At 30.5% G+C, this 13,816-nt stretch overlaps 1 protein-coding gene across 1 annotated transcript in view; it reads right to left on the bottom strand.

Moving 5' to 3' along the window:
- Positions 1-13,816, bottom strand: part of LOC129963108 (C-Maf-inducing protein-like) — a 184,915-nt gene that overhangs the window by 72,451 nt on the left and 98,648 nt on the right. The gene's annotated exons all lie outside the window — the stretch shown is intronic.

Genomic DNA, 13,816 nt, shown 5'->3' on the forward strand with positions numbered 1-13,816 from the left:
CCATACACTAAAACTAGCAGTACCTGCATGGAATTAGCAGTGGATATGTTTTTTTGAATATTAATTCTCATTTGGCTCCTTGCCAAGTCACGAATGGAAAGGTGTGAATAACTAATAACTGAATAGCTAAATAAATTAAAAGTAATTCAGTTTTTTTATCATGGATCTGCGAAAAATTTTTTTGAAGTTGCTAGGAAAGCAATCCACTAAAATTCAAAAAAAGCCTATCAACCATTATTGTTTTAAAATCTGATAAAATGATGATAATTATTACTTCAAAAAAATCACAAAGATAAAGAAATTGGAATATCGAATATGGAAATTATGATTTTAATTCCTGAATTGTTTCCAAGGAAAAAGAAAACGTTACTTTAAACTTTATATAAAATTACTAAAATATAATTACAGAAATAAATTACTATTATATTTTTATATAAAATTACTGAAATTTCAATAAATTATGTTTGTTTATGTAAATATAATTTTATTTTAACGGAATTTTTTTTCACTTGATAAAGCTTTAATCTCACCCCCCCCCCGATACAAATATCAGAGATTATACTACAGACAAATAAGTCAGAAAGCTCGTCCAAAACAACATATCACACACAAAAAAATTTCTACGTTAAATTTTTAAATTCGGGTTTCAAAATTTAATAAAGCACCCCTTCGAAAACCAAAAATACGAAATTTTCCAGCTGTAACTGTGATAGATTCATCTGCTTGGCTACAAATATTTCTTTTTATATGCATAGCTAATAATAAGTAGTACCTATTGATACTTACAAAAGAACTCCTTCATTTCGGCTCATTTTGTTTGTACAAAACATCTCAGCTAGCATTTAAGATACCTTGAGCAAACAAAATCCATAATGTCTACCTCAATAAAAAGAAATCCATCAGGATAAGACCATGAATGTGTATGTATGTGTACACAAAAGGGAGATCAATGGCCTTTTTTCGTTTCATCAGAAATCCATCAAGACATATCGTCCCCCAAAAATAACGCGGAATTGTTCCGTCAATTTATAACATTCTTTTTCCTCAAATCTTGAACGAGCAACAAAACGTATTCCTGTTGTATACCCATTCAAGTAAACGTCACCATTCTGGTAATCTCAAAATAAATGAATAAAAATATTTAATTCAAGCGTTGACAGGCTACCCAATACAGGTGAAACCACTAAGTTTTCAAGATATTTCACTTTATATAAGGATTACAAGTTGCAGAAATTATCCGTAATGATTTATTCGCTATATATTAAAAATCATACCTTAAATGCAGATATTTGCAACATTAGAAATTAGATATTGTTACATTATTAATATGATAATGAGGCCGATGTATCGACTTAGTGATGACATGCGTGACCAAAAAATTGCTCAACCTGCTTTTCAAGGCTCAATACTTCTAGAGTTATAAAATTCTGCATGTAATTACTCCGTGGATAATAGATGTTTCGTACGAAAAAAGTTTTCCAAAATTTTGATCATGTTTTAATAAATAATTAATCAAATATTTATTAATGACAATTTTTCTTTTATAACTTTAATTTATGTAATTTATTGCACTAAAAATCATTTCCACAACAATTTAAAATTTAAAAAAAAATAAGAGTTTCGGTGATACAGTTCTATTTCCATATAGTTTTTTCCCCTTTAATTTCAAAAAAGATTTAAAAAATATTTAAATACATTTCACACTAATACGTTTTTTTGCTTTAGTTATGTATTATATTCGTACACAATCTAATCACATTAAATAAAATTATTGGATTCGCACTATCGCTGCTATTATTAAAAATGTTGCTAAGATTTAATTAAAATCGTAAACAATTAAATAAAAGAAAAAATATTAAAAACAAAATAAGACAAATTAAGTCTAGTACATTGCTTGGGTGTTATATTTTGTTTACTAGAAGAAAATATAAGAAACTTCTAGAAGACACTAGAAGTTTGAATCTTTAAATTGTTTTGCTTCGTTTAGTTCTATGCCATTTCCGATAACTGATAAGATTCTATAAAAAGTTATTATTTCGTATCACATTAAAATGAAAACGGAACTTCCAGGTACACTACGAATTTTACGAAATAATAACTCCAATTATATAAATTTTTGAGACACCCAATTCTTAATTTAGATATTCTTATGATACAAATAAGTAAACAAAATATGTTCTTATAATGTACAAGAATCTCAGAGTAATTAAAACAAACAACATAAATAACATAACACAACATCCATAGCATTTCATTTTTACTTAAGTTGTTAAGTTCATTTCTACATAAGTTGTCGCCACATCACTTCGTGACACTATGGGGATTGGCGAACAATGCTTTCGTGCCTCCCCTACAAATCACCTGCATCCTCCGACATGCGTTCCCCTTTCTCCGCAAACGACATTCGCGCGCCAGGTGGTTAACGGCTTACCTTATTCGGCAGGTGGATAAAAAGCTGATCCCTTTCTCACACGGCGTTCATTTGGAGGTGAACCGTTCAAAATAAAAGCCACCTTTTTCCTCATTTCAGGAAGGATTACTGTTCGCAGACGATTGCCGAAGATTCATACTCATGTGCTTATCAGTATATTTGTCTCTGTCAATTAAGTTTTATTTCAAATGAAATAGAGTATTAAAAAAAAGAATGAATGTGAAGAATAGTTAGAACTAAGATATTCCCATTTAAATCAACGTAAAAAAAATAAATGGAACTGCTAGCATGATAATATTTGGCTTGACTCATCTGTCTATATTTTTAAGTACAATTCTTCAGCCCATCATTTCTAAAAATACTTCATATCAGTAATCCATGTTTAAAAATTTAATTTAGATAAAATCAGTAATGAAAAATTCATTAAAGCATTGATAATAAATATGAAACTGTAAACAGAATATCCATTCCTAGGCTTAAAAAAACTCGGAGGTGAGGATGTGAATACATATTGGATAAAATAAAGAATTTCGCTGCAATAAAAAATAGACATCATTAAAAGGACACTTTTTTTTAAATTTTAAAATGGTCTAAAAATAATTTTTATGTAATAATATGCGTAATATGTTATTAACTGAAAACATATATAATTAATATTATATAATAAATGTATATAAATAAAAATTTTGAAAGTTAGCTATTTAAATAATTAATTCAAATTCCTAATGAAATAATTTACATTTCAAAAAGTTCAATTAATATTTAATAATTTTTGCTTATAAATTTATTAAAAATTAATTTATATAAAATCGGAAAGAAAAAAAAATAATTAAGGCATTGCTAACAAATATGAAAATGTAAACAAAATACCCGTTTTTAGGCTTAAAAAATGGGAAGGGTGGGGGGGGGAGGAATAAATATTTGATGAAACAATGCAGATGCATAAAATTTCATTGTAACAAAAAAAAATGGCCTCATTAAAAGGACACTTTTTTGGATTTTAATATGATCTAAAACTAATTTTAATGTAATAATATGCACCGAAGTTAAAGACTGAAAACGTATATAATAAAGATATATAAATAACAATTTTTTAAGTAGGCGAGAAAAAATGCCAAAAACCTACTTAATATTTAATGAATTAATTTTTAAAAAATAACCCTGAAGAGTCCAACTGCATCCTCCTATTAAAATGTGGTAGCTCTAGATTAGATGATCTACTCTGTCAAGTGACCACGCATACACACTCATTCACCTTTAATATTAGTATTGATATATGACATTAGTTTGTTTTATTTTGCTGTTGTTATTTATTCAGAAATCTACAGTGCTGAGAAACTATACAAGACATACTTGAAACCATCTTGAAATTGTTAAGTCTATGAAACTTTCACAAAAAGACAAAAATTTTAATTTTAAAGGAAAATTCCGAAGAATTCCCAATTTAGTAAAGGAAAATCTGTGCATATACAGATAAAGAAAGACAGGATCTGTCGGGAACTACTTAACAGGATTTATGTCACGTAAATAAAAGAACCGAATGCAATCCCTTCAAATCAGCGGACAACTTTTAACGGGGGGAGAAAGATTTTTAGTGTGTTCTTCGGCCTTTTACGAGAAATGAGAGTTGTGTCCGAGGTGGTCAACAACCCATCAACGCCCGGTGATTCATTGCCTCCCGTAAGTGGCAGCACACCAATTGTTCCTCTTCCCGTCTCTTTTATGCAAGCAATCTTTTAGCCAACGGAAAACAAAAACACGGAAATGCCAAGACCACCAGAAAGTGAAGAAGAGTCAATAACTTTAAATGTTTATATTTCTTTGTATCTATAAAATAGGCAACAAACTACGGCAGGACGATGACAAACACTCTTACATATACAAAAAAAAAAAAAAAAAAAAAAAAATAGATTCCTTCCTTTTATTTTCTTCAAATGTATATTTAAACAGGAATGATTACAGTTTGCACATTTGTTCTGCACATTTTTTTATAATAAAAATGCAATATAATGAAAGTAACAATAGAACTTCCGTCAACCCCCCCCCCCCCAGTGGCGATATTTGACTTGATGATGCCCAAAACTTTTTTATATGGGGTCATTCATAAGGCCATTTAAGTAGTACATTTAGTATTTATGGCATATTCCAACTCGGATAAGTTTTGTGTTGGAGAAGAACAAGAAACTTAGAGCCCTAAGCTGCAGATTGTGTAATTTGTAGGTAAATTTGACACTTGGCCCTCCTCCCTATACATTTGAGAATCCTCATTTGTCAAATTAACATTACGTATAATAAATGTTGATGTCATATTAATGTAACTAAAGATGAGATCAAATTGGTAAAAGCGTTCCAAAAACTAATAGCACTAAAACAAAGCTTCGGTGGAATCGAATCTGTTGTATACTGTTGCGAAATTTCCGGGTTCGTTTGGATAGTGGAAGTTAAATGGTGTAGAGAACGCTCAATCAGCAGGCGGCAGTAGAAAAAAACAATAACGACGTTTATTTACACGAAGACACACAGGACAGCACAAAGACGACAACTATATACAGCATAGAGAAGACAGTTATCTTCAGCCGAGACGTGCACACAACAAGATTCTACTGCAGACAGTAGCGCACAGCTTAGTTCAGCACTAGCTTGACTCCGTCGCTGCTCTGCTAATCTCTGGAAGACTCGTTCTTCGACCGTCGATTCCGACTACTCTCCTCTGGCAGCTGCAGACTGCCTCCTTTTATAGGTCTCAGGAGGCGGGGACAGAAGCCTCTCAACCAATGAGGAACTTTCGAATCGTATTTCGGTTCCCAATGGAAGGATCGGGAAAATTCTCGATGTTTCGGATATAATCTATTTTGTAGCCAAGTTTGTCGCCAAGCTCTGGGACCTCCGACGCGACACCCGGACTCCGTCCAATGCATATGACTGTAAAACGGTCTTTCTGATTATGGACCAACTATGCTGGGAAGCAGCATCACAGATTCATAACAATACTTTTCAAGGGACCAGAGGTTTTTTGTTTAGTTACATTTAACTCTCGTTTCGAAAAAACATGAAGGCTTTTCGGAACAGAAATTCTAATTTTGAACCCTGGTTCGATAACAGGTCCACAAATCTTCACTGGTTCAGGGTAAATTTGAATTCGCGCCCCATTTTCAAAATTTCTGAACCATTCTATCAACAGGACTTTTGGCTCCGAAGAATTGAACAGGCACCAGCCTGACTTATAAAGCAGTTCTACTGTGGAATCGGGTTTGGAGCTTACAGTTTTTCAATCCTGAAACCGAAACTTTATCAGGAGGCCATTATTATCCATCAGAGGTCTGAGGAATAGTGGCGGTAACTGCAAAAAACCAGTTACATAAATTTGAGAGAACGAATTAAAAAAATGTAAATGACGGAGAAAATGTTCAAAACAGGAACGAAAATTCGGGATGCTGTTCCAATATAACAGAGTCAGTTTACAACATACAACAATGACAAGATTAATGTCGCCTCTGTGACATAGTATACTCAAGTAATGCATACATGCCATGCATACATAGCATAATCAAGCAATAAACGGAGGATTTCAACGGCTTTAACGGGACACTAATCTGACGTGTTTCACATGAAAGTGATTTAACTCTGAATTAAATCCTTCATTAAGGATTTAACTTCATAAGGATAAGTTTCATTTCTCGTTGCTTATCCTGTTTAGAGATATGTAGTTAATTAAGTTGATTTAAATTAACATAAAGCTTCTTAAATTGATAATAATGAATAAAGAAAGATAATATAAGTCTCGAATTTTTCCACAAAAATTTGAAAATAAGTTGGACATTTTCAAATTAGAAATTCAGGAAACATATCTTAAAAGAATGAAGAGATTACAGCTCATTTTGCTTTTTGGGAGATGGTTTAAAGCCCTTCTATATTTAGAATGTTTTATTATTTTGGACTTCAGTGAAAGGAATTCAGGAACAGCCAGGTTATTCACACGAAGGCACTGGCCCATGTTATTCAAAACTGCTATTTGAGCAAAAACAATTTAAAACTTGGCACAGGTGACGAAAAGGTAGTTTAGTTTGGCAGTGCATGGAAGTATAAAACTTTAACATCAGTAAGTGTTAATAAATACAATCCTTAGAAAAACTAAAATAGCAAGGTGCAACACAGTAGCAGAGCGACTAATTCAGCTCAAATATGCTTTTATTTTTCTTTCTCCTAAACCGGATGCGTTTCCTGTTCGAGTTCCGGCCATAGATGTGCTACACACAACTTAATTATCTAATGTGGAAGGTCAAATTGTTAATTCGAATCGAAACAAAATGCATCTAGTGCTTTAATGTTTGCAATTTATTAAAAGAGATATGTCCCTAAGAAATAAAAGAACTGATTCTAAAAGACACTGTTCGAAAATATAATAAATTCCAATTTCAACAATTTTCTATAATTGTTTTTTTTTCAAAAAATTATAGAAATAAAATTCTAATGCAACATTTTCCGACATAAGTCAATGCATAATAACACCGCAAAGATCATAATTAGTTTAATTTTCCAAAGCAAACTAAGTACAGGCACAATTTAAGTAAGAGGGCGTCGGTATCCTCTGAACTTTCTCGCATGTCATCTAATAAAAGTGTTACTCCACCCCCCAAATCCAACCTCCCCACCGCAAAAAATTGGACATGCAAAGTCGTAAAGATATTGAGAATTTACATCTACGAGTGCACTTGAGAGCTTACTGCTTCGTTATGTATTAAGCATTAGTTAACCTAACATGCATTTTGGGCATTTTTTATCGACCGAATGAAAACAAAATTTGACGCAGAACTACAATTTTGGCAACGAGATTACATAACAAATTTAATTTATTCAAGTAATGTGGTTATTGATTTATCCCGTTTACACGGATGCAAAATTACAGACCAATAAACATTCAATCCTTTGATATACTTATTTCAAAATCTAATATGGATGTACCATTTAGAAACTAAACTCGGTTTACAAAACTCACCAAATTTTATTCATCTAGCTTTTTACGTTTCGCCGTTATTGTATTCACCTCTACTAGAACAGTTAGAATTCCTATCACTGGATTCCGATCAAAATTTTAAAGAAATGTAGTGACCACAAACCTAAAATTTCGTCCGCCTTACTCAAACAGCTTCGGTTATTTTGTTTACAAGACAGACATAATTCCAAAAATGTGCATTTAAAACTTAGGAAGATGTAAAGAGTAAAAATTCGTCAAAATCTCGTGACAGAAGTTTTTGACGATAATAATATTTTTCACTTAGTGCGCATAAAAGTAAAATATAAAAAATAGTTCCCGTTTGTGTTATTCTGTATAATTAAAGAAAAAATATTCCATTAAAAATAGTCTAGAAGCGTTTTTCGGCTTTTAAAGTCGAGAATCTTGGCGATCTAAAATTATATGAAATATTTAATCAATTGGGAAAAATAGTTCCATGAAAATAAATTTACAATTAAATAGATTTAGTAAAAACAGTAAATGTTTATCTAAAACAACATATAAATAAAATACTAAAATATCGAAATTAAGAAAATTTTAATCAATTAAAAGCTTGAATCGATCACCGATTAAGAGCAGGAAGTATCAATTTCAAACCAATTTAAAACAATCTTAACTCTATTTGAACCACTAAATTCTCTTTATTTATTTATATTGTTAGGACAAGGGAACAAGAGACAGAATTAAATACTGTATACTTAAACTTCTCGAGGAAGCTTTTAATCATCAGCAAAAACAACTGCAAAGCAAGAGATTAATGATGTAATGATAGCAGTTTAATTAAATGCGGATTCATTTTAAGCCGAGCTTTCTTTTATTGCAAGATTTAAGCTACCGAAAGAATTCGATGAGCCTACAAATACAAAAATGCAGCTTTTAGTTATGAATAACAAAAAACGGCGTAATTAACATGATCCTTTCGATCTTTTTCAAGTAATACGTCTCATTTTAATTAACTCTAAGTAAACATAAAGACACAAAATGATATATAAAGAATATAATCTAGATTTTAACGTTTCTCATTTGAAATAAAGGGCTCGCTCCTTAACTTTTCGCTTCACGTGTATAATAGTTCAATAGTTAACACGTTCAATTCACGTGTTAACTATTTAAACATAAAACCGTTGTCATAATATACAAATATGTTTTGTGGATTAACAAATGATTTCAAAGAATAATTATTTATATTAGCAAGAATTATGATTTATATTAATGTTTATATACAACAATTATTCTTATTATTCAACAAAGAGCAAAATAATCAAAATGTTTAAGGATCTTAAATGATAATGATATTACCAAATGATATTACAATAAATTACCAATTTTCTTAAAATGATATTACCAAAAAAAATTCTAATCAACATTAGAGCTTATGATTGTATTAGATAGCTCTAGAGAATATGATTGTAAAAATTTTAAGAATCTCGTTTTATATATAAAAAATAAATAAAAAAAACTTCCGACCAAAGCACATGGATTTACAATGTTGATAAAAATATGAAGAGCCATATTTAATCATTTTCTTTGCTTACAAGTGAATATCTGTTCTAATTAAAATCCTGCTAAGTAAATACGTTCTGCGCTTCTTTTCATCCAAATCTAGTGTTCAAGTAAAATTGAAACAGAAAGCAAATTTAAATTCTACAGAATAAAATTATCTGCATCATAACGAATGCGCCATGGTAAAAGAAAAATAATGCCATACATAACTTTAAAAAAATGATAAAATTTTTGATTACATCCAGAAGTTGCCTACGATCTTCTTCAATACAATCAAGAGTCAATCTAATCCAACCGCCAGCAACATTCTCCCCCCCCCCGTCGTGAAAGAAAACATGTTTACTCAAAAATAATCTACTAAATGCTTCTTTTTCGTTAAAGTATCTTAATTTGCGACAGTTAGAGCTGAAATCATTTTCTACAACCTTAAAATCAGTATCCCCCCCCCCTTCCCCAATTGACTCCTAAATCCTATTGTTATGAATCTGTTATATATCTTGCCAAATTAGAGACTTCCCTGGAAAAAGAGATTTACAGGAATTCCTAATGAAAATTGAGTGGATTTCAGGTCAATGAACCAACCTTGGCTAAGAATTTCAACACCTAAGTGTGGGAGAAAAAGTGAAGGTTTTGGAAAATCCAAGAAATTCGGTTCTATCTCTATTATTCATGAAAACAGTAATACAATATAAGGAATTTATAAAAGGCAAAATACTCACACGAGATTTAATTATGAAGTATTTGGAATATTACTGCATATCAGCTGGCGCTCTACGCAATATAGTGCTGTTGCCATTATTTAAATGGCGATTCGCTGTCTGCATGTGTGCTATTGATATTTTTTTAATGATGTGTTATTCATAGTGTAACTTCAGTTTTCTGTGGTAACTCATGTTTTTATTATCTGTGGTTCGTTTTTTTCCGTGAAATAAAGCGTCGTTTGCAATTACACAGCTAGTCGTATTAAATTTATCATTCGAACTCTAGGCAGTTATCACAACAATATTCAAAGCAGTTTCGAAAACCAGATTTAAATTGTATTTGAGCGAAGTTTTCATATAATCTCATTTAACATTCAGACTGAAAATAAGTTCATTGGTGCTGGCACTCAGAGAAATAACTATGGCAAAACTAAGTTCAGCATATCACTTTAGCAGTCTGATGAAGGGGGAAAAAATCGATAATAAACCAATGCATTAAACTACGTTTAAGACAAATAATTTTAATCTAATATATAAAATTCTTGTGTCACAGTTTTCGTTGCCATACTCCTCCGAAACGGCTCGACCGATTTTGATGAAATTTTTTGTGCATATCCGGTATCTATGAGAATCGGCCAACATCTATTTTTCATCCCCCTAAATGTTAGGGGTAGTCAATTATTAATTAAAAACTAACTTTCCCGCCAAAAAAATCTTCCATTTTTCCCAACGCCAACTTTTCCGCCAAAAAAATCTTCCATTTTCCCCATCGCCAAATAAGTAAGGCATCAGTTGTTTTTTTCTCCCAACAGTAATTAGGCTAGGGTTAACATTTTTCGACGGATTATTTCAAACGATTCTGTTTATTTTCTTAATGTTTTATGCATTTAAAATTAAACATTGTTAATTAATCCATGTTTCACATTCATTCTGAAGTACTTTTGAATTAAAATAACACAGAATAAAGGAAATTAAAAATGTCTAATCTGCATAGCGTTACCCCAACTGGCGTAGAAAAATTTACGCATTTGCGTTGACGTAACTGGCGAAGAAAATCCACGCATGCGCATTGTTCTGATTGTTGGCATGACAACCAACGGACGATTTAAATTATTTTTAGGTTAGTTGCATGCTTTTGTAAGTAAAATGTATTTATGTTAGTTATATATTTTTTGTATATGCTTATAGTTTTAAGTACATCGTTTTTTAAGTAGATTTTTTTAAACCTGTTTTCGACCGATTATTTTAAACGATTCATTTTATTTTCTTAGTGTTTGATGCATTTAAAATTAAACATTGTTAATGAATCGATCTGTTCATGATGAATCTGAGAAATTTTTGTTGACAAATTCTTGAGATATTACATAAATTAAGAAAGATATTCTTTAGTGACCATAAAGTTTAAACGCTCAGTGACTCTATTATCAGTAATCATATTATTAAAAAAAATGCTTTGTTTCAGTAAAAAATATTATATTAATTGCAGATTTATCATTTACACTGTAATTTAAAGCATAATTTCTACGAGGGGTAACAGAAAATTAGAGAGATATATATCACGCTATAACTGAAGGCCTTTATAATATTATGAGTGAATTATATGACTATCAAAATTTGAAGTTTTAAAATATTTTGCTGAAGAATCTATTAAAGTTGGAATTGCGTAAAATGTTTAATGGTACGACCGGAGTTTTATCCCCTGCTTGGCGAAATTTTTAAAAATCGCAAACAACGGCCTTGCGAAATGTTCAAAAGCAAAGAAGCAGATGTTCAATTATAGTGCATAATAAAGATTGCCAGCTTTGGTGCGTTATCGCAACTTGGCGAAGAAGGGGGTTAAACTCCGGTTAAACCTATTTAATTATTAAAATTTAAACGAACATTAAGATTGGCGAACCGGCTGGTCGCCAAAGGCTGCTAGTATAAAATAAATATCATCATCTAGCAATCAACCATCCACTTCATAATCAAAATCCATCTAATTTTCGCACGTATTTTATTTGTTGACAACAGACGCAGAATAAATAATATTTGTCAGAATATTTAAACGTCATTTATCTTTCCATAAAACGGTAGATTGATTTGATAGAGAATAAAATACTATTCCATTGAAACAGCCGATATTCGATGGGCTGGGAAAATGAAATATAATCTGATGTGGGCCATTTATGTAATGAAAAGAAAAGAAACAGATGTGGAAAGATGACATGAGCACTCCGAGAGATAGCAAATAGAGCCATATCAAACTATGACTGAGTAAATTAGATAATTTTTCCAGTTATCACCACAGCAAACGTAGAAAAATAGAATGCGAAGAAATTCTGCCATGACGAATGAGTGATTACTGAATCCATTATCTCGAAGTGGATTCGTACAAATAACGCTTTCACTAAGACAAAGGAAGATTTTTTTTTCAAAGTCATTTTCCATTATTTACTTAAGTGGATAAACAAATGTATTCAGTAGCGGCGGATGCCCATTTCAAAAGCTATTAACATGATAATTTGTAATGTTATTTGTAAATTTTATCATCCTTAATGTATTTTTATCATACGTACGTTCAAAACATTTCACAGAGTAGAACGTTAGACAGTCGTTGGATAGAGTCGCCAAATTTAGCTAATAGTGACTTGGGTAACGTGTATTAAAAAATGAGTTTCTACAATTTTTTTTCAGATCTTTAATTAAAAATTAATCGAAATTTGACGCTTAATTAATTGATTTTTTGTTCAATAAATTCGGAAAGTATTATTTCACAAAACCATTAAAAACCATTTTACAAAAACCATTTAAGCCTTTTTAAGTAATATCAACTTTATTTGCTCATAACTTTAATGAATTTTTGAAAATATTCTTCATTATATTTTACAAAAGTAGTTTTTATTGGTTTCGTTTCTGAAATTATCAGCGCACTGCAACGATTTTAAATTTTTGGGCGAACTTCATCGTTGCTAAATAACTAATAGCAAATTTTAAAAATAAAAGAAGGATCAAACCAAAAACATTATCTTGTTACGATGTTTCGAACTAGAGGTTCGAATCTTCACTATTCTTATTTTTCAAACAACGTTAAAAAAAAATTTTTTTATTTCTTAGAATTAATCAAAATTCTAACTTAACCATTAAGCATTAAATAATTTGATAATTGCAATTTTTTGTAATATAAAAGAAAAAACACGAATTAAATTAACGAATTTAATTTTAAAAATAAACAGTGAAAAAAGAATGATAAAAAAGATCAAGTCAAAGAAATAAAATAAAGAACAATTTGATTAATCACAAAAAGATCTGCAAATTTTTGAGCATATTGAGAACAAATAAACGGTAAAAGATCTTCAATTATATTAATGCTTATATGGAATTGAAATCTGTCAATATAAACAATTTTCCTCATGTATTAAAGTTCTACAGAATTAAAATTAATTTTTCAACTGAAATTGTGACTAGCAAATGATTTTAAATGTATTTTTATCAGGTTTCATAATATGCTTTCACTATGGAAAACCGACAAAATTCATATCAAAAATTTTTTGAATGACTATAGATTTGTTAAATGCAGCTGATTGAATAAATCAACAATTTTTAATTTAATTTTAATTATTTCAATTTTAACTATTCCATACCCAATCAGTTGCAAGTTCGAAGCAAAAGTATACTATTTTCAAAGCCAGAAGAATTAACAGCCATATTTGTTTCCGTTTTCGTCATATATAAAACAATTCTATTTTATTCATAACACAATCCTAGATTAAAATTGACATGCTAATAACCTACGCCAGTTTCCAGCTATTTTAATTCAAATAATACAGCATTCACACTATTTAATACAGTAGAATTTCACTGACCAAACTCCAGTTACCTAAATAATGAATTATCCGTATAGTTTTCAGACAAAAAACATCGAAGCAAATTTCGGTTGTTCCTCAATAAAAACTCCTATTTTCATCAAATACCAGACTATCCATGTTAAATCGAATCCCAGTTAGTACAAATAAGTCCTATTATATTCAATTTAATATATATTGAAGTTATAACGTAAAATAAAGACAGTTTTCAAGCAAGTAAATTAAAACTACTTAATGCTTTTCCTTCCTTAAATGAGAAAACAGAACGGAACAACATAAAAATTGGATCACTGATGCTTCCTATTATTGAAATTTCAACAGG

This window comes from Argiope bruennichi, chromosome 3 (genome assembly GCF_947563725.1).
Source record: "Argiope bruennichi chromosome 3, qqArgBrue1.1, whole genome shotgun sequence".
Classification (NCBI taxonomy): Eukaryota; Metazoa; Arthropoda; class Arachnida; order Araneae; family Araneidae; genus Argiope; species Argiope bruennichi.